Here is an 18,963-nt window from a genome sequence, read left to right as displayed (position 1 = left end):
AAATGATTCCTGAGTGTGGGATGAAGACAAGGACAAAGTGCAGGCCTCCCTCCCCCAACATGGATGGTGTAAACTGTGTCTGAGCAGAGGCCGGTTCCATGCCCCACTGGAGACTCTTCTGCCCCAACCAGCCCCAACCGAGCTGTCCCAGCTCCCCCCAACCTCCCCCTGCTGGCCAGGTCGGAAACCTGTTAGAGTAGAGAGTATCTGGAGCAGGGCTTCAGCTTGGAATGGGGGTCAGGAGAATAATTAGGAGAGAGGGAGGGGGGCTGAGTTGCTGCATCATGGGCCTCTGGGTTGTACTTGCCCCCTGGGCCGAAAGTTGCCAGTCTGCCCCTGGATTCCACCGAGCAGTAGTGCCCTCAAATAGGTGTAAGCAATAATCAACACTGGTAAAAGGACTGCTCACCAATCTGATGTCTGACGATTGTCCACCTGAATGCTGTCTGTCCTTGGATAACTCCTTCTATGGGTGAGATGGAGGTGGATAAAAAAAATAGGTTGAAACCCCTCCAGCAAATTCTTCTTAAAGACCCCGACTCTCCAGGTCAGCACAGCCTAGCTGTTCCTATATACAGTGGGACAGTGGCGGGACAAGGTTATCTAGAGCCCAGGGCAAACATGCCAGACAGTTCCCCCCCCTAACTTATCTGCATAAATTCCCCCTCCTCCTAGTTCAAATCTGCCCCACTGCCGAAATTCCCCCTTCCTAACACAGGTTTTTGCCCCCCACCCCAAAAAAATCCCTCTCTCAGCAAAAAAAAAAATCTACTGCTAACATTTTCCCTCCTAGTACACATTTTCTCCCTCCCCCTCCAAATACCCCCTCAGCACAAATACCTCCTCAATCCCCCTCCTAGCACAAATCCCCCTAAATCACCCCCCCCCTAATTTCCCATCCTCAAACAATACTTACCACCTGTTGTCGTCCAAATTCCTCCTTCCAACACAAACCCCCCCCCCCCAATCTCATTGTGGCGCCCTCCCGTCTCACATGATACTACAGCGTCAAGGGCAGCCGTCCCCTCCTCCCTCCTGCCCACCCCATTGTCCCGGCCCTGCAGTGGGATTATGGAGAACAAAGGTAGCCTTCCTCTAACACAAAGTTGGATCACAGAAGCAAAATAAAAAAAATTAATTTGGAAAGAGCTAGGAGCAATAGAGGGGAATTTATGTTAGGAATACATTCTTAAATATACATTTTTTGGTATCACTTTAAGTCCCTTGCTACCATTGCAGTGAATCACGTCCTTCCTCTCTCTCTCTCCTTCTTGAGCTGTTCATCAACAGCGGGGAGTGGGAGCAGGAATTAACACAGGTCACAGTGAATCCTCAACCAGTGCTTTAAGTGGCCCAAAAGAGGTGCCGGTACTCTATTATAGGTTATAGCCTATACATTTTTTCGCCCCCCCCCACCCTACATCAGGGTCCCCACAGAGCACCCCCCCCTGGCCTGGGCTGGGACTCCGGAGCAGGGGGACTCACTGGTGGTGACTGGTCTGGCTCTGGAGTGGGAAATATTCTTTGGAGGGGGGGCAATTGAGGGCGCAGATGTCCAAAATGAGCGTACTGGTACGCTAAGGCGCACGGAGAGGTGGCGGTATGCTCAAGAGCCATATTTGGAAGTGGCGGTACTGAGTACCAGTGCATACCGGCCCACTTAAAGCACTGTCCTCAACAATGTCTGGGTTGTGTGGCTTCTGTGTCCTAAAGGGCCCCAGCCAGAGCTACTGTAACTCAATCAACCCTTCTATTAATCTCTAACTATATAATACTGCAAACATGTTATGCCAGTAGTTTCAGGGTGACAAAAGCTGTAGCACGGATTAATAAAAAAAAAAAATAAAAAAAATACTATGTATATAAAATAGTAATAACCTATTTATTACCCAAAAAAAAAAAAAAAAGATTTACCCAGAGGCCAAGCACCCACTATACCTTCCTCTAATGCCACTAGTAGTAATGTTGCTGCTGACTTCTGAGCTAGTCAGAGGAATTTGGGGCAAGCTAACAACAAGACTCCGTAGGCACAGTATGTGATTGCATGGCTCCCTGCAGTCCCAATACAAGCCTGTGGTTAGCATTGTCACCCATTCACAGAAATAGGCAGATACTGGCTGAATCAGCAGGTTGTATTAATACTCAGGAAATATATATATATATATATACACATGTGTATGTTTAGCAGACACAAAGGAAAACATAAAAGTGATTGTAAAAGGCTGATGTTTTTTTTTAACCTAATGCATTCTGTGCATTAAAGTGGTTGTACACCTCAGACATGAAATATGAGCAAAGCATTTCCCTCTATAGTGTGTACTTGTCTCAATTAAGAGCGCTAAGTGTTTTTTTTTGTCTGCTGTTATGTTCCTCTGCTATAAGCATGAATCACTTCTGACAAGTTTTACTGACACCAAGAGAAAAATGGTGATAAAGGAGGGAGCTCCAGCTGATTGATAGCCTCGCCTCTGTTTCTGTTTGCTGTGTGAAGGGGGGTGTGTCTCTTCCCTCCAATCAGCTCTCAGAGCTCTTCTCGCCGAGCTCTGCTGAGTGTAACCTCAGCTCTCCGCCATCTTTTTTTTTTCTGACAGCTCAGACAAGCTTTACACATTCTAGACTTTGCATGGATGTAGAGAAGACTGCAGATAAACAGGTACAACTTATGTAAGAGGATTTGTTTCATTTCTGTGTGTCACCTGAGGCCAGTCAGTTCACTAAATATATGTAAGGATTTACATCCACTTTAAAGCGGAACTAAACCCCTCGATTTGACGGTTTCAAGAACTAGTTACATTCACAACATGCCGGGATTGCTAACTGTCACATTTGCTTGTGCTGTCAACCAATCTGTCAAGCCATCAATTGGCTGGTGTCATAACTGATCACATGTTCAGCATCATGGCAGTTTAAGATCAAACAGAGTGTAAGATATCAGCTTCCTTGGCTGAAAGGAGGGTTTAGTTCCACTTTAAGGTAAAAAAAAACCTAAATACTTACCTAAGCCTGATTTTGGCCCAGCTCTGTGCCTGAGAGCAGTGCATACAATTAGAAAAAAAGTGCTAGAATCATCTATGACAGAAGAGACTGATGTGTAGTACACACGATAAGGAAATCGGACAAAAAATTACCACTTTCTCGTACAATACCCGAACTAACGATTTCCATGTAATTATTATGGTATTTGTAGAAAAATAATTGTGTGAATAAGACCACACATGCTTGGAAATTAACCACTTCCGGATTGCCCACCACATACAGTATATACTGTGGCAGGGTGGCCCGGCTGCGCAAAATCCCATATAGGTACATGATTTTGTTCAGGGGTTCTCGGGGGCATGCTGTTTTGTCACAAAGTAAGAATGAGATCTTGTGTTTCAGCCAAGCTGAAACACAGATCTCTCTTTTCCTCTAGCACATTCATCCCCCACACAGTTAGAAAGCACTCCTTAGGAGCACGCTTAACCCCTTGAGCACCCCTAGTGCTATTCCCTTCATCGGGTCCGCCGGTCACACGCACGGAGGTGTCCGTGAACGAGCCGAGGCGGGAGCGCGCCTCCTGCGGCGCGCGCCCGCCCACTATTGGCTCCCAGGCTAGTGACGTACCGGTACGTCACTTTGCCTGGCCGGGGCTGCCCGCCGCAGTATATGTACTTGCGGCGGTCGGCAACCGGTTAAAAACAGACTTTATACTTCCACTTAAAGAAAATGCTCACAGTATAGAATTACTAGAGGATATTTCCAGGGCTGGCCCTACCATGGGTCCCAATGGGTCCTTTGGACACAGGCAGAACTTGGAGAGGGACAGCAAATTGACTCCCAAGATTTTTTTTTCAGTTGTTTTGTGTGTCATCAGTTTGTGGCGCATTACGGGTGGCATTTCCCCATCTCATTGTGCCGCCTGTAGTGTGGGGAACGTCCCTTACGTGATTGTGGTGTGCGCAATGAGGTCAGACATCAACGCACTCCATCTCACGCAGGGCAAGCTGGATCCAAATGAAGATCCACATACAACACTGCTTCCAAGGGTTAATCCACAATAGGGCGTTTGAATACAGGAAAATGACCGCCAAATCCCAGCGAGCATCGGCTTGAGGAACGTCTCGGGCTCTTCCTAACTCCGTACCGGTTTCGTCATAGGATGACGTCATCAGGGGCGTGTTTATCCTATGACGAAGCCGGTGTTACCCCAACATTTCATATTCCTGTTATGTATCTGTTGTACCATGTATCCCTGTAAACGCCGTATTGTGGATTAACCCTCAGAAACAGTGTTGTATGTGGATCTTCATTTGGATCATCGTTTTTTTTTAACTGTAAGTGGATAATATTTATTACAATAAACTATGCATACAATTACACTATGAGGAGCAATTGTTTTATTTCCACATATATCTGCTTAATGGTGGAATCGTGTCTTTATGGTCTGCAAGTGGATTCATTTAAAGCTGAATACTGAGTATCTCTCTGGGATCTTCACTGAGCCTTTTGTGACAGAGGATTACATTCATCATGCACATATGGATCTCTGTAATGGGGATCTATATCCTCTGGTAAGCGGCTGTGTGATTGGGTGCTGGTGAAGGCTTTTCCATTGAATTTCAGATCTAATTATACCTACCTTCATATGGTTCTTTCATTATGGACTTTTGTTTTTAAGTGATCCTTTTATATTTTAGCGCTGCACCCCTTTTCTCTGTATCATTTGATGGGTTGTGATGGATTGATAGCATTGTGCTAGCTGCTATTGTTTCTTTTTGTTATATAATTTAATCCTTTGTCAAGCGCAACACTTATCTCAACTATGGAAGTAGATAAGAGGATATATAATATCTTCTAAATTTTATATTTATATAAAATAATGGATGTGGGGTTTTTTTGGTGAGCGTGATTTTTTTTTTTGGGGGGGGGGGGGGGCAGCATTTTACTTTTGGACCCAGGCTGCACAATGTCTTGGGCCAGCCCTGGATGTTTCATACCTAAACCAATTAGGCTACTTGTTTAACAATAAAAGGGATGTTCCACATATAGTGTACATCCAGGAGCGGCCGGTCTATAGGAGGCTCAGGGGCGCAGCCCCCCTAGTTTGCATGTGGGGCGCCGGACTCGGTTTCTAGGAGTTTTTTTTTTTTTCATCAGAACACTGCGCCCCGAACCCTCCACTTGTGACACTAGCTACTCAATATTCGCTATTGGTAATGTGTTGGTGTTTTGTACTGTTTTCTGCTGCTTTGGTTTTGAACTTGCCTAGTGCTGGGATCAAGTAGCATCAAGTAAAATATGAAAACACATATCTTTAATTTTAATATAAAAATATAATAAGCAAGTAAAGAATATATATGAACAAAACATGAATGATAAAAGCTAACACCAGCAGAAAACACCTCCTTAGGACTCATGCAGAGAGGTGTTTTCCCCTAGTGGTACGTTGGCTCTGGTTGTGTTTTCCTGCAGTACTACACATGTGTTTTACTGCATTAAAATGCATTTCAAGTAGAGATCCCGTTCCTATGTGGCTAGTTCTTTTTTATGCACTGCAGCTTAGCGTGCTTTAAAAAAAAAAAACAGGAGGTGCAGCATTTTTGCTTTTTTACTCAATAATCTGATTCATTGAAAGGAATACTAAATGCATAAAATACAAGAATTTGGCATTTTCTGTGCATTTGCACCATGTAAAATCTCCATCATTAATGTTACTTTGCATAACTAAAAAAAATTGTAATGCAACCTTAAAAATGCACAAAACATCAATAAAATGATATAATGGCACACATCAAAAATGTTCATAGGTGTGAAAGGACCCTTCGCATGCAATCACCACTCTGACGGCAGGATACTGACAAAACCTACAAACTACAAATCTTACACAGACACAGAATGCAGAACAAAAGGACAGCGGCTGATTTCTTCAGCCTGTTTCTAGTATATTCTGGAGGTTGTGCTTTTAATAGCAATCCCATTTGTTCTCTGCGTGGCATTTATTTTTCTGAATGGTGATCCCAGCTCAGTGCCTGCAGGAAAGTTCTATAAGCTGAACTTCAACAAACAGCCAAATACAGGATTCGTACGTCTGTCTATCAGCTCCAGGGATGTACATATCCCCCAATACAGCCAGCATATGACACCACTTAGAGTTAAGCCCCGTACACACGTACCGATCGTCGGCATACAAATGTTCGTCTTTTCTCCCCGGGATGTCGGTGTCTGTTGAAAAGTGCAAAGACAGCACAAGGACAGCACAAGAATTTTGTCTGCAGACTTCAGCTGACTGCAGAAGTGATGTCATGTAATGGTTAACTTTCCCTGTGTTTTTAATTTTCTGAGCATGCCCAGTCTTGCAAATCTGCGGTCTGTCGGCCGAATTCTGTACTGACAGGCGAACAATCGTCCGTTCTGGTGTCCGCAGACAAAAATTTTCATGTTTGCACGAAAGACTTTTGTCCGCGGATTGTGCGCAGACATCTGTCGGAGGCACCATACTAACACGCGTACAATCGGCAGATCTTTTGTCCGCCGACGTTTGTATGCCGACGATCGGTACGTGTGTACGGGCCTTTAGGAATATAGTGATGTTCTCTCTTCACCCCCAGCTTTCTGATTGGACAGTGAAAAAGCAGCAGCAGCAGCAGCAGCAGTCAAATGAAGTTATGCTTCTGCTCACTTTGTTCTCATCACCTATCAGCATGTTCCCTGCAAGTGCAAAGCACCTTTTTGGTTCTGCTCTTCCCTCTTCCAGTCTAATGCCCCGTACACACGTGCAGATTATCTGCAGACTTTTGTCTTCAGATTTACCTTTTCTATGTAGTGCAAGGGCCTGCCGGATTGCATATAAAATTGAAAGTGTTTAGGTTTGACCACATATTATATGGTTTTGGTAAGTCTGCAGACAAAAGTCTTCAGATAATCTGCACGTGTGTACGGGGCATAAGTGTTGCTGTACATGGGCCTGAAAGAGGTTATTACAAGGTATACACACTGCATGCATTGAAAAAACAATACAGTAAAACCTTGGATTGCGAGCATAATTCATTCTGGAAAAATGCTTGTAATCCAAAGCACTCTTATATCAAAGCGAATTTCCCCATAAGAAATAATGGAAACTCAGATGATTCGTTCCACAAGTCCTTCAGTTTATAGTCTATATATACAAAGATTATAGCAATGTGATAGGTTGTGTAACCATAAAATGTCCATCCACAATATGCAGCCTTCCCAAGGGGATTAGAAGCAAAATCTAGCAGAGCTACAGAATATAAGAGAGATGAGAGGCGCCTCTAAGTGTAGCAATATGGTTTCATTTAATGAAGGTTCAACATTTAGCAACTCACATGGTTGATGATTAAAATAGGCACATCTAAGTATGCAGGCATCCGGGGTAAAGCTGTCCACATAGACCATTTTCTGAACCACCGGCTCTTACCACTGTCAGTCTGCAATCGTGACCGGGAAGAATAGCCTGCAGTAGAGTGATCTGAAAGTGAGGCTTTGAATCACTCGTGGAGTGCAGCGGGGAAGGGATGATGAAGATGGCTGTGAGGAGGATCTATGTGGACAGCTTTACCCCGGATGCCTGCATACTTAGATGTGCCTGTCTTAGTCATCAACCATGTGAGTTGCTAAATATTGAACCTTCATTAAATGTAACCATATTGCTACACTTTAGAGGCTCCTCTCTTCTTTTTTATACATGACGCTACTTGTATATCAAGACATCGCTTGTATATCAAGTAAAAATTTATTTTAAAAATTTGCTTGTCTTGCAAAGCGCTCTCAAACCAAGTTACTCTCAAACCAAGGTTTTACTGTACATGTAATAATGTATTAATGAATACAGAGATGGATTTGTGTATTTTAAAACTGCCCGGCGTTCAGCTTTACAGCCCATTCACACTGCCGCAACAGGATTTTGTGGGGCAACCTGTGAAGTCGCGGTGCACAGAGTGCACCGCGACCTCGGCGCGACTTGCACGGACTTCATATAATTGAAGTCAATGCAAGTCGCCTCCAGGTCGCCCCAAAGTAGTACAGGACCCTTTTTCTAAGTCGGAGCGACTATTCAGGGTCCTTTACTATTCAATGGCGAGCGACCCACCACGACTTGTCAGGCGACCAAGTCGCCTGACAAGTCGCGCTAGTGTGAATGGACCCTTAACCAGTTATTTTAAAGAAATGTTACCCCAACATTTCATATTCCTGTTATGTATCTGTTGTACCATGTACTTGTGTTTAAAAGTATTGTCTTCTCTTTATATTGCTTCCTTTGTGTGAAATATCTGGTGATCCTGCCAGTCCCCCTGTTTTTCTATTTCAAACTGACAAAGCTAGGCATGAGAACAACATCAATCCCAGTGTGGTCAGTTTTCTGGCTGTGCTGGGAGAACATGTAGTTCAATTCTCCTGCGCTCAAGTGCAGTATATGGGACGAGAGAGGAAAGTTTCCAACGGGTTTGGATGGGTATGACTAAGGGTCTTGCTGCCACTTCAGGACCAAGGGTATCCGATCCAACTGGAAAAGATAACAAAAAGAGGGGCGCACCGACCTAGTGCATTGCCACTAAAACCATTTATCAAAATAGTAAAATGCATAAAATATGCTCACAAAAGAAGTGTGAATGATACACACATCGACATAATCAATGTAAAGTCTCCAAGGTAGCCAGGCACTACCTAATGCTGGATGACATGCAGCGAACCGCATGGAGCTGCTGTGGCCAGGCTGCATTTCTTGGCTCTGAGGAAGGGGGTTCGCCCTCAAAACGCGTCAGCCTAGCCACATCAGCTCCATGCGGTTCGCTGCATGCCATCCAGCATTACGCAGTGCCTGGCTACCTTGGAGACTTTACATTGATTATGTCGATGTGTGTATCATTCACACTTGTTTTGTGAGTATATTTTACGCATTTTACTATTTTAATAAATGGTTTTAGTGGTAATGCACTATGTCGGTGCGCCCCTCTTTTTGTTATCTTTTCCAGTTTGTGCTGGGAGAACAGCCTGCCTATCCTGTTTTCCCTGCCCTCCAATGGCTAAGACTTGTGGTGACAACACACACACACAGCTATTCACTGGGAAGATCAGTGAACTGCTCTTTCTCCACCCCATCTCTTCAAGCCCCGTATGCAGCTGAGAACAGGGATTATGTAATCATATATATAAAAAAGAGTATATATATATATATATATATATATATATATATATATATATATATATATATACAAATCTTTTGCCATTGTTTTCTATTTTTACTGAATGGGTTGTTATACAAGGTGAGGGTTCACATATACTTTAAGTGATACTAAAGGCTGCTTTTCTTGTAAAATAAGAAAGTGGTTATACTTACCTGCTCTGTGCAACAATATTGTACATAAAGGTCCCTTACCTCCTCTTCAGGCAGTCTGCCTGTCAGTGCTTTCCACTCCTTTGGGCGCCTCCTTGGCAATCCGAGTGCGAAGGAGGCACGAATGTGCTCCTGAGACAGGCTGTGTGCATCCATAGATACACACTGCGCTAGTAAGCTATACCCCCCCCCCCCCCCTGCTCCCTCCTCACAGGATTTGGCCTATGGCTCCCACTGCCCTCAGTGTCTCCTGTGAGACCAGGAAAGAGTAGTGTCTCAACTGTAGACAGTGCTGGAATGGTGACAGGAGTCAGGTAAGTCGTTAGGGGTGGAGGGGTTGGCAGAACAAGTAGTGGGAATTTTTTTTTTTACCTTAATGCAGAAAATAAATTAGGCTGAAAAACTTTGGGACCACTTTAACTCAAACATTCATGGGAACTTTTGGGGAAACAGCAACACCCTTCAGTCAATTTTATTATAATTTTTTTTGTAAATTTACAAGTTTATAAATTGACGCCTTATATAAATTTTCATTATTTGTTAAAAATTTAATTTGTAAAGTCATATTTCATTTTTATTTTCAGATAGGGTGAATTCACACTATTGCTTTGTGGTAACTTGCGTAGAATGTGTATTTTTACTGCACAGCACCCCTCCGGGTACATTGGGATGTGGTACACTCCACCCCAATGCATGCAATGTAAGTCAAATCACATCTGTGCTTGACTGATGAGGCGCATACCCCTAGGAAAATCAACTTAACATATGAAACCCCCTTTTCTCCTCCTCAGTACAAAACACCACACTTACAACAATTGCAAATTTAAATAAAGCTGTGGCCTTGAAAGGGAAAGGCCACAGCTTTATTTAATTTCCAACACAGAACATGCTAACACTTTAAACCAGTGCCGCTCACAGTTGTACTGTGAGCATGTGTAACAATCAATTCCACATGGGGCCTGTCCTTACCATAAGTGCTGGACAGACTAACTCCAACTTCCAGTCAAGGGCATAGCCCATTACCAAGTTGTAATGCTGGCAAGGTCAAAAAACCGCCGCTAAAGCTGTGACAGACCATCAAAAAGGTGTGGGAGGGTGGGCAGCTCTTTCATCCAGGTGTTGCATCCAAAAGACCCAGCATTCCATGGGGGGAATAACTTTCAGTGAGCTCAGGTCCGACCCCCCCCCCCCCCGTCCTGCTGACCAATCTACTGCGCACACCTCACGCAAGGGCTAAACTTTCCTGGCCAGGCCCCATCAGTCAAGGCTCTTTCCCAAGAGGATCAAGAGGCCCTCAATAGGCCTCTTGATCCTGCTTGTGGGCTGCATCGCCAAAAATAGTTTAGGTGCATTTTTTAATGCAAAATTAATGGGCTGCCTTAAAGTAATTGTAAAAGATAATTTTTTGTGTTATATTATACTTACCTGCTCTGTGCAATGGTTTTGCACAGAGAAACCCCAATCTCCTTCTTTTGGGGCCCTCCGCTGGCATTCCTGTTTTTTTTCCCTTTGGTGAGTGCCCCCATAGCAAGCCCTTTCCCATGGGAAGTATGCTATTGACAAACTCAGTGCAGCTCAGGACCTTCCCCTGCTCCCTCATCACAGGATATGATTGACAGTAGCATGAGCCAATGGTTCCTGCTGCTCTCAGTCCAGTGAGGAGGGAGAGAGAGAGTAACACTGCTGCTCTCTGGCACAGCGCTGGCCAGAGTTTGGGCTCAGGTAAGGTATTTAGGGGGAAAAAGGGGGGACCTGCACCTAAAAGGTTTTTTTTTTTTTACCTAATGCAGAGAATGCATTAAGATAAAAAAAAAAAACCTTTAGCCTTTACAACCAGTCAAATGTAACATGTATCAAAATACAGAAAATGTGTGTTAAATTGAATGTAAACCCGATTGATGAAACTTGACCTTGGCACATGTATCTGTAGTTTTTACTTATCTCTCTCCCAAGCCCTGGTCCCATGTCTTTCTGCTGCTCGGTTCCTCTGTTATCAGCATGATAACTTCTGACAAGCTCTCCAACACAGGAGATAAAAGCAGCTGGAAATTTGTGTCGGGGAGTTTGCTATAAATAGAGTAGCCGATAGAGAGCCGATGTATTCACAGCACAGCTCTGCAAGTTTCTTTCCTCCTCTGCCTATGTATAGGGGGTGCGTGTGCCTTTCCTCCAATCAGCTGTCACACAGTGTTTGCTAAGACTCCCCTCCCACTGCTAAAAGAGAATGTAAAATTTCTAAAACAATTTCACTTTGTAAAGAATATAGAAAGCTGAAGACAGCAGATATATATGTAAAACTTATGTAGGGAGATTTGTCTCATTTCTGTGTATCATCTGAGGCTGTTATCTTCACTGGGTATATGTGAGGGTTTACATCCACTTTAAAACATAATTTAATGCACTGCAGTAGTGTGAATATGCCCTTAATAAAGGGTTCAGAGCATGCTGGGCTGTCCATTAAGAAAGCCCAGCACTAGGCCTACACTTGGTGACTTCCCCTGCAGACAGAAAATCCAGGCTGTACATCAGTCTAGAAATTTGGGTATTTTTTTGCCTCGCTGGCTGTACGCAGGGCTACCGCTAGAAATCCTGGGCCCCATACACCCTACCTGACAACCCCCCCTGGAAAATATCACAATTATATTATCACCCCCTCCCCCAATCCCATCCCCGTACAGAGTGCAGGTGTCAGGAATGCATTACGTACAGAGTGCAGGGGTCAGGAATACGTTTAGGAGAATGCTAGATACAGAATGCAGGGTTCTGGAGTGCATTATGCACAGGGTTCAGGAGAGTGTTAGATAGGGAGTAGTGCCTTACTAAGCTGACCAAGATTTCCCATAGATGCAAATGTAAGACAGGGAGCAGTGCCATACCAAGTTGACCAAGATTCTCCATTGAGGCCAATGTTAAAAATCGGGAGTAGTGCTATAAAAGGTGACCAAGATTTCCCATTGAGGCCAATGTTAAAAATCGGGAGTAGTGCCATACCAAGCTGTCCATAGTAGCGAAGTACGTAAATGCCTCTGTACTGCACCTCTTCCCAGCTGCTACAACCTCTGCAACACACACACCTCTCCTCTGCCCTTATCTTCCCCAAAGGTCCCCCATCTTCCACATGATTACCTTTCTAAAATACCTTTCTGTTCCTGACTGCCATATCTTCCTTCTCCTTCTTCCATATGCACGTGTTGCTTGACACAGGGGGCGGGTCTGAGTAGCAGTCCCGCCCATTACCAACATCACAGCATGAATTTGACAGGTGCAGTCTCTCATTGTGGCTGCACAGTGCACACCCAGCTGGTTTGTTAGCCAATCCCTGGCTGTTCTAAATGTTCCCACTGCTGCAGGTCCTTCTGAGCTAGAAGGTAACATTTATCACCAGAATTATGCAGGACAAAGCCTCTGTACGGCGGGACAGTCCTGCCCAGGTTGGGAGGTATGCTGTCATCCTACCGATCTTCCTGCTGTCCGGGCCCCCCTATGTGCCGGGGCCCCATACAGGAGTACTGGCTGTACCCCCCTGACGGCGGCCCTGGCTGTACGTAGTAAATATATAATGTTCATAGACAATATTTTACATTTAGAGGATTTCAAAGGAAAATTTCAAAATGTAGTCCTGAAAAAAAATTAGTAAAGGAAATATATGCAATAACACTATACATTGCTTGCACATATGACACAGGATCCCAATTCCCAAAAGAAAAGACAATAGTTACAGTGACATCATCCTTCCACACCCATGATGATGTCACAGAAAGGTAAGCCTACCAGAAATACCTGTGATGCAAAGAGGCCAACCTAAAGTCACCTTTCTGAAAAAAAAAAAAAAAAATACTTGGTGCAAGAACAAAACTGCCATCTGTAAGAGCATATTCTAATGCATGGAAGTGATGCTTTTTATGAGCAACATTTCAGGAAAGAATATTATATAACTTTATTATATGTGTACTTGCTGTATGTAATGGCAGGTCGGCATTGCACTGTAGAGCACTGAAAACTACGGACAGTTTCTCCCTTGGGATTAGCGGAGTGATTTCAGCAAAATTACTGATATTGCCGTTGGCAAAATTTCACTGAGGCAGAAAATCTCAATTTTTCTCACTGAGTTGCTTATGTGAAGTTTACTTGAAAAAAAAAGTTCTTTTCTTTTCATCTTTATTTTTATTTAGAGGTGATGGTGTATTTAAATGCATCTGTGCCCAGACTTTGGACAGCTCTGGGCAACTAAAAAATTATCCCTTGCAGTGGGGCTTTGCCGGCACTTCATGGGTTAATTGCTAATTTTGGTCTAGGGCATGGGGGTCTCCAAACTATGGCCCTCCAGTTTTTTATTCCCATCATGCCTAGTCATGTTTGTGAATATCAGATTTTTACAATGCCTCATGGGACATGTAGTTTTGCAGCTAAAGGGCCGTAGTTTGGAGATCCCTGGTCTAGGGGGACAAAAGAATAAAAATTACTTACCTGATTCTCCACTCCCCCCACAGCAAGATTGGACCCTGCAGCTTCTTCTCCCCCACTCTCTAGCATATTAGCGTCCCGACATCATCAAGACCAAAGCAGGGCCAATAGCCCAAGGAACAGTCCACCGTCAGAGCGTGGGAGAGTGCCATGTGCCTGGGGAGTCGAGGATCAGGTAAGTGAAACTGTTTCTCCTCTCCCCATTTTTTAGCTGCCTGGAGCTGGGCTTAAGGTATTTTCATATCTTTAACATGCAGTTAATGAGCTTTTGAAACAAGCCCTCACTGACCTCTGCAACTGCAGTCACTGAAGAGGAATTCATTTTCAAAGTGTAGCACCCTCTAGCTTAGTGTACGAGTGTAAATAGTTTTTTTGCTAGTGTAGGTAAGTTTGGCTTGGCTAGCAGCCAAGCTTGTGTTAAATCTGGGTCAGGGTGAGTGACTAAGGGAGGCTGGATGACTTATCAAGCAGCACCTCTGGTACCTCCCCCTACTTGCTGGAACCTTGGAGAAGCTTCCAGAAGACTGGGTGGGAGGTTAGGAGGAGTTTTTTGGAGTAATAATGAGGGCCCCAGCCAATACCTAGCAGGTGGGCTGGCAGGAGTTGGGCACCTCTTAAATACTCTTGGGTCATGCCAGCAGGGGCAGTCAGGTGGAAGATGGAGATGAAGTGCTGAGGAGGCTGTTGGTGGATAACCTTCTAGGCCGGGGGGGGGGGGGGGGTGACCTCGGGCTTGGAGCTCGGGTGCTGGAGGAATCCTTTACAACACATGGAGGAATCCTGTCCTGGATACACGGAAGCAAGTTTGAAGACAGCCGGGAAGAGAGTCAACACATTCAGGAGGTCTCCATGAAGAGTCAGCCGAGTGGGCTGGCGAGTGTGCAGTCTGAGAGGACAGTGGGAAGGAGCCAGGAGGGCTAGTGAAGAGGCAGCTGCAGCCAGCCAGTGCCTAAAGAGGTGGTGCTGGGATCAGTAGCCACAGGAATGTATGCTGGACACTGAACTTTGCTGCACAACCAAAGGGGCCCACGGTCCCAGCCTGTAAAGTACTTTTGCTTGATCTGACTGAGTACTTTGCCAGATTCATCAAACAGTGTTCCAGCTGAGCCTGTGTTAGAACTGCAAGTGAGTGCTGGAGCAAGAGGAGTGTATATAGAGTGTATATAGGAAGAGTTGTCCCTAAAGAGTTCTAAAGTCAACAGGGCATCCCATAATTTCCCTAGTCCCTATCCAAGTTTTATCCCCTCAATAAAACATAAAAATAAGCACTGGACTGTTTCCTAACTTTAGGATACTGTGAAGATTCTGTGTGCCTGGCTGTGCAGGGTGGGGAATCCCAATTCACTATCAGTTCCTACGTGGGGTACGCTACAAAAGTTAAAGCAGAACTTTATTCAAGGAATAAAGTACCACTCATTCTCTCCTTCCCTCCAGCCTGTACCCGAGTTGTATATTTTTTGTGGGATTGGAGAGAGCAAGTATCATTCTTGTCAGTACCTGCTCCCACTTCTGCAATCCTCATCTAGCTGAGGATGGAGTTGCTTGTACCTCCCCCCTTCTGTGCCTGCAGTATACATAAAGAGTTCCAGGAGGCTGCAGTCTCCCTGCGTCTCAAAATTTCATATGTGTGCAGTGGGGAGCCGGCTGTAATTCGCCAGGAAATCACAGACAGTTACCCAATCCAGGAAGGTGGCACTGGGGACCCACTGTGGTGAGAAGATTTGGCTGCAGAAAGACAACGTTGCAATCCATGTACTAATACTTGTACTAAGTATCTGATTTTTAAAAGTCAGCTGCTGACTCTTCTTAAACCACTTCCGACCACCCTATAGCAGATTTATTGTGATTAATCAGTGGGTGCTAGCCAATGTGTTCGCCCGAACCCTCTGATCATTGAGGAGAAAGGCTGCATGGAGTTCTGCCTATGTAAACAAGGTAGATCTCTGTCCCGACAGTGGGGATGCAATGGATTTTTTTTCCCTGCACAGCAGGGAATACATTCCATCAAATTCCTTAGTGAAAGCAGCACACATAGTACACAAAAACACTGGCTAGGCACACATTTTACCCTTTGATCACCCTAGATCAGTGATGGCGAACCTTGGCACCCCAGATTTTTTGAACTACATTTTCCATGATGCTCATGCACGCTGCAGTGTAGTTGAGCATTATGGGAAATTTAGTTATAAAACATCTGGGGTGCCATCACTGCCCTAGATGTTTAACACAGAGCCCCACTGCATTGGAAAAACAAATCCCACAGTTCTTCTGGGCATCTTTGTTTAACTAGGCACCATCCCACAAAATTGCATCTATTGTACAACAAATGGAGTCAAAGGTTTTGCTGCAGAAGCATTTTGTTTGCCCTTTGTTCTCTTGTCAATCATACAAGGCTTTCAATACCTTCCCAGGGACAACCCCTGTTATTATGTAATGGAATTTCAAATATAGGTGCCCAGCTACAAGTAATTAGTAGGTCTAGGTCAAACAATACAACTCCCATTTTCAGAGCCAGGGTCCTAACATTCTATTGTTTTAGAAGTAAAATGTTATATGCTTCATTTAAAAAATCCCTTCAGGGACAGTCCCTAAAGAAGGTGGGGGGGGGGGGGGGACTGTGCTGTGAAGGATCTGAGTCATAGAACAAACATGGAGATCCGGACCTTTGCTGGATGAAAATTTTACTGAGCGGAATTTTAATTTAATAGCCCAGTTCCAGAGGGATCCCACAAGTATGGCACATTCTTACATTGGACTAAGCTAGGTCAGTGTAACCATGTAAAATTGCCATGCCTAAACTTCAGCTTGAAGGATCATCCATCCCTAAAGGGATGAAAATGCGGCAGCAATTTTTACCACCACAACAAAATGATTTCTGATGGAGACAGCAGGTGGTCCCTAACATACTCATTACACAGGTATGGCTCACTAATAAGGTGCCTCTTTCTAAAAAGATTCTGCTGCAGTTTACTCCAAGATATCTCAGTACACATATTTTATCAATATTTTATCAAGTTCCAGAACACTGCTTTCCTCTATACATCCAGGACAATATAAGAACTCAATCTACAATTGCACATTTAGCAAATCATGAATAAAACTCATCCACTTCGCTTACATCACAGTCCTCCTTTTATATAACATCTCCCCCCCTTCCTTTCATCACAGTGCTCCCTTTATATCACCCCCCCCCCTTTTCTTACTTCCCAGTCCTCCTTTTATATAACATCTCCCCCCCCCCTTCCTTTTTATCACAGTGCTCCCTTTATATCACACCCCCCCCCCCTTTTCTTACTTCCCAGTCCTCCTTTTATATAACATCTCCCCCCCCTTCCTTTTTATCACAGTGCTCCCTTTATATCACCCCCCCCCTTTTCTTACTTCCCAGTCCTCCTTTTATATTATAGCTCCTTCCCCTTGCTTACATCACAGTCCTCCCTTACAATTACACCTCCTCATTCATTCCTTACATCACAACCCTCCCCCTTCCTTTTTATCACAGTCCTCCCTGTATATCACACCTCCCCCTTCCTTACATCGCAGCCCTTCCTTTATATTACACCTACCCCTTCCTCACATCACAGTCCTCCCTTTATATCACACTCCCCCCTCCTTACATTACAGTCCTTCTTTTATATCAACCCCCCCCCCCCTCCTTACATCACAGTGCTCCCTTTATATCACACCCCCCCCCTTTTCTTACTTCCCAGTCCTCCTTTTATATTACAGCTCCTCCCCCTTGCTTACATCACAGTCCTCCCTTACTATTACACCTCCCCATGCCTTCCTTACATCACAACCCTCCCCCTTCCTTTTTATCACAGTCCTCCCTGTATATCACACCCCCCCCCCCACCTTATATCACATCACCCTCCTCATCCTTACATCACAGTCCTCCCTTTATATCACACCTCCCCCTTCCTTACATCGCAGCCCTTCCTTTATATTACACCTTCCCCCTCCTCACATCACAGTCCTCCCTTTATATCACACTCCCCCCTCCTTACATTACAGTCCTTCTTTTATATCAACCCCCCCCCCTCCTTACATCACAGTGCTCCCTTTATATCACACCCCCCCCCCCCTTTTCTTACTTCCCAGTCCTCCTTTTATATTACAGCTCCTCCCCCTTGCTTACATCACAGTCCTCCCTTACTATTACACCTCCCCATGCCTTCCTTACATCACAACCCTCCCCCTTCCTTTTTATCACAGTCCTCCCTGTATATCACACCCCCCCCCCCCACCTTATATCACATCACCCTCCTCATCCTTACATCACAGTCCTCCCTTTATATCACACCTCCCCCTTCCTTACATCACAGTCCTCCCTTTATATCACACTCCCCCCTCCTTACATTACAGTCCTTCTTTTATATCAACCCCCCCCCCTCCTTACATCACAGTCCCCCCTTTATATCACACCTCCCCCTTCCTTACATCACAGCCCTTCCTTTATATTACACCTTCCCCTTCCTCACATCACAGTCCTCCCTTTATTTCACACTCCCCCCTCCTTACATTACAGTCCTTTTATATCAACCCCCCCCCCCCTTACATCATAGTCCTCCCCCCTTCCTTTCATCACAGTCCTCCCTTCATGTCACACCTCCTTCCCCCTAGCTTACATCACAATCCTCCATTTAGATTATTTCCCCTCCCGCTTTGCTTATATTACAGTCCTCCCTTTAGATTACATCTCCTATCCTTTCCTTACAACATAGTCCTCCCTTTTATATCACATCTCCTCCCCCCTTGCTTACATCATAGTCCTCCTTTTATATAACATCTCCTCCCCCCTTCCTTACATCACAACCCCCCTCCTTTTTATCACAGTCCTCCTTGTATATCACACCTCCCCCCCCCCTTTTCCTTACATCTCAATCTTACCATTATATTACATCTCCCTCCCCTTCCTTACATCACAGTCCTTTCTTTATATCCCATCCCCCCCATTTCTTTACATCACGGTCCTTTCTTTCTATCACCCCCCCCCCCCCGTTTCATTACATCACAGTCCTCCCTTTATATCACATTCCCCCTCCTTCCGTACTTCACAGTCCTTCCTTTATAACACGCCTCCTCCCCTCCCCCCTTCCTTACTTCACAGTCCTTCCTTTATAACACGCCTCCTCCCCGCCCCCTTCCATACATCACAGTCCTTC

The 18,963-nt window shown here is 44.8% G+C and overlaps 1 protein-coding gene across 3 annotated transcripts in view; it reads left to right on the top strand.

Moving 5' to 3' along the window:
• Nucleotides 1-18,963, top strand: part of ANK1 (ankyrin 1) — a 409,057-nt gene that overhangs the window by 4,984 nt on the left and 385,110 nt on the right. The window lies entirely within an intron of this gene.

Source organism: Pelophylax lessonae, assembly GCF_965119305.1.
Source record: "Pelophylax lessonae genome assembly, chromosome: 4".
NCBI lineage: Eukaryota > Metazoa > Chordata > Amphibia > Anura > Ranidae > Pelophylax > Pelophylax lessonae.
This window is presented reverse-complemented; position numbering and strand designations above follow the sequence as displayed.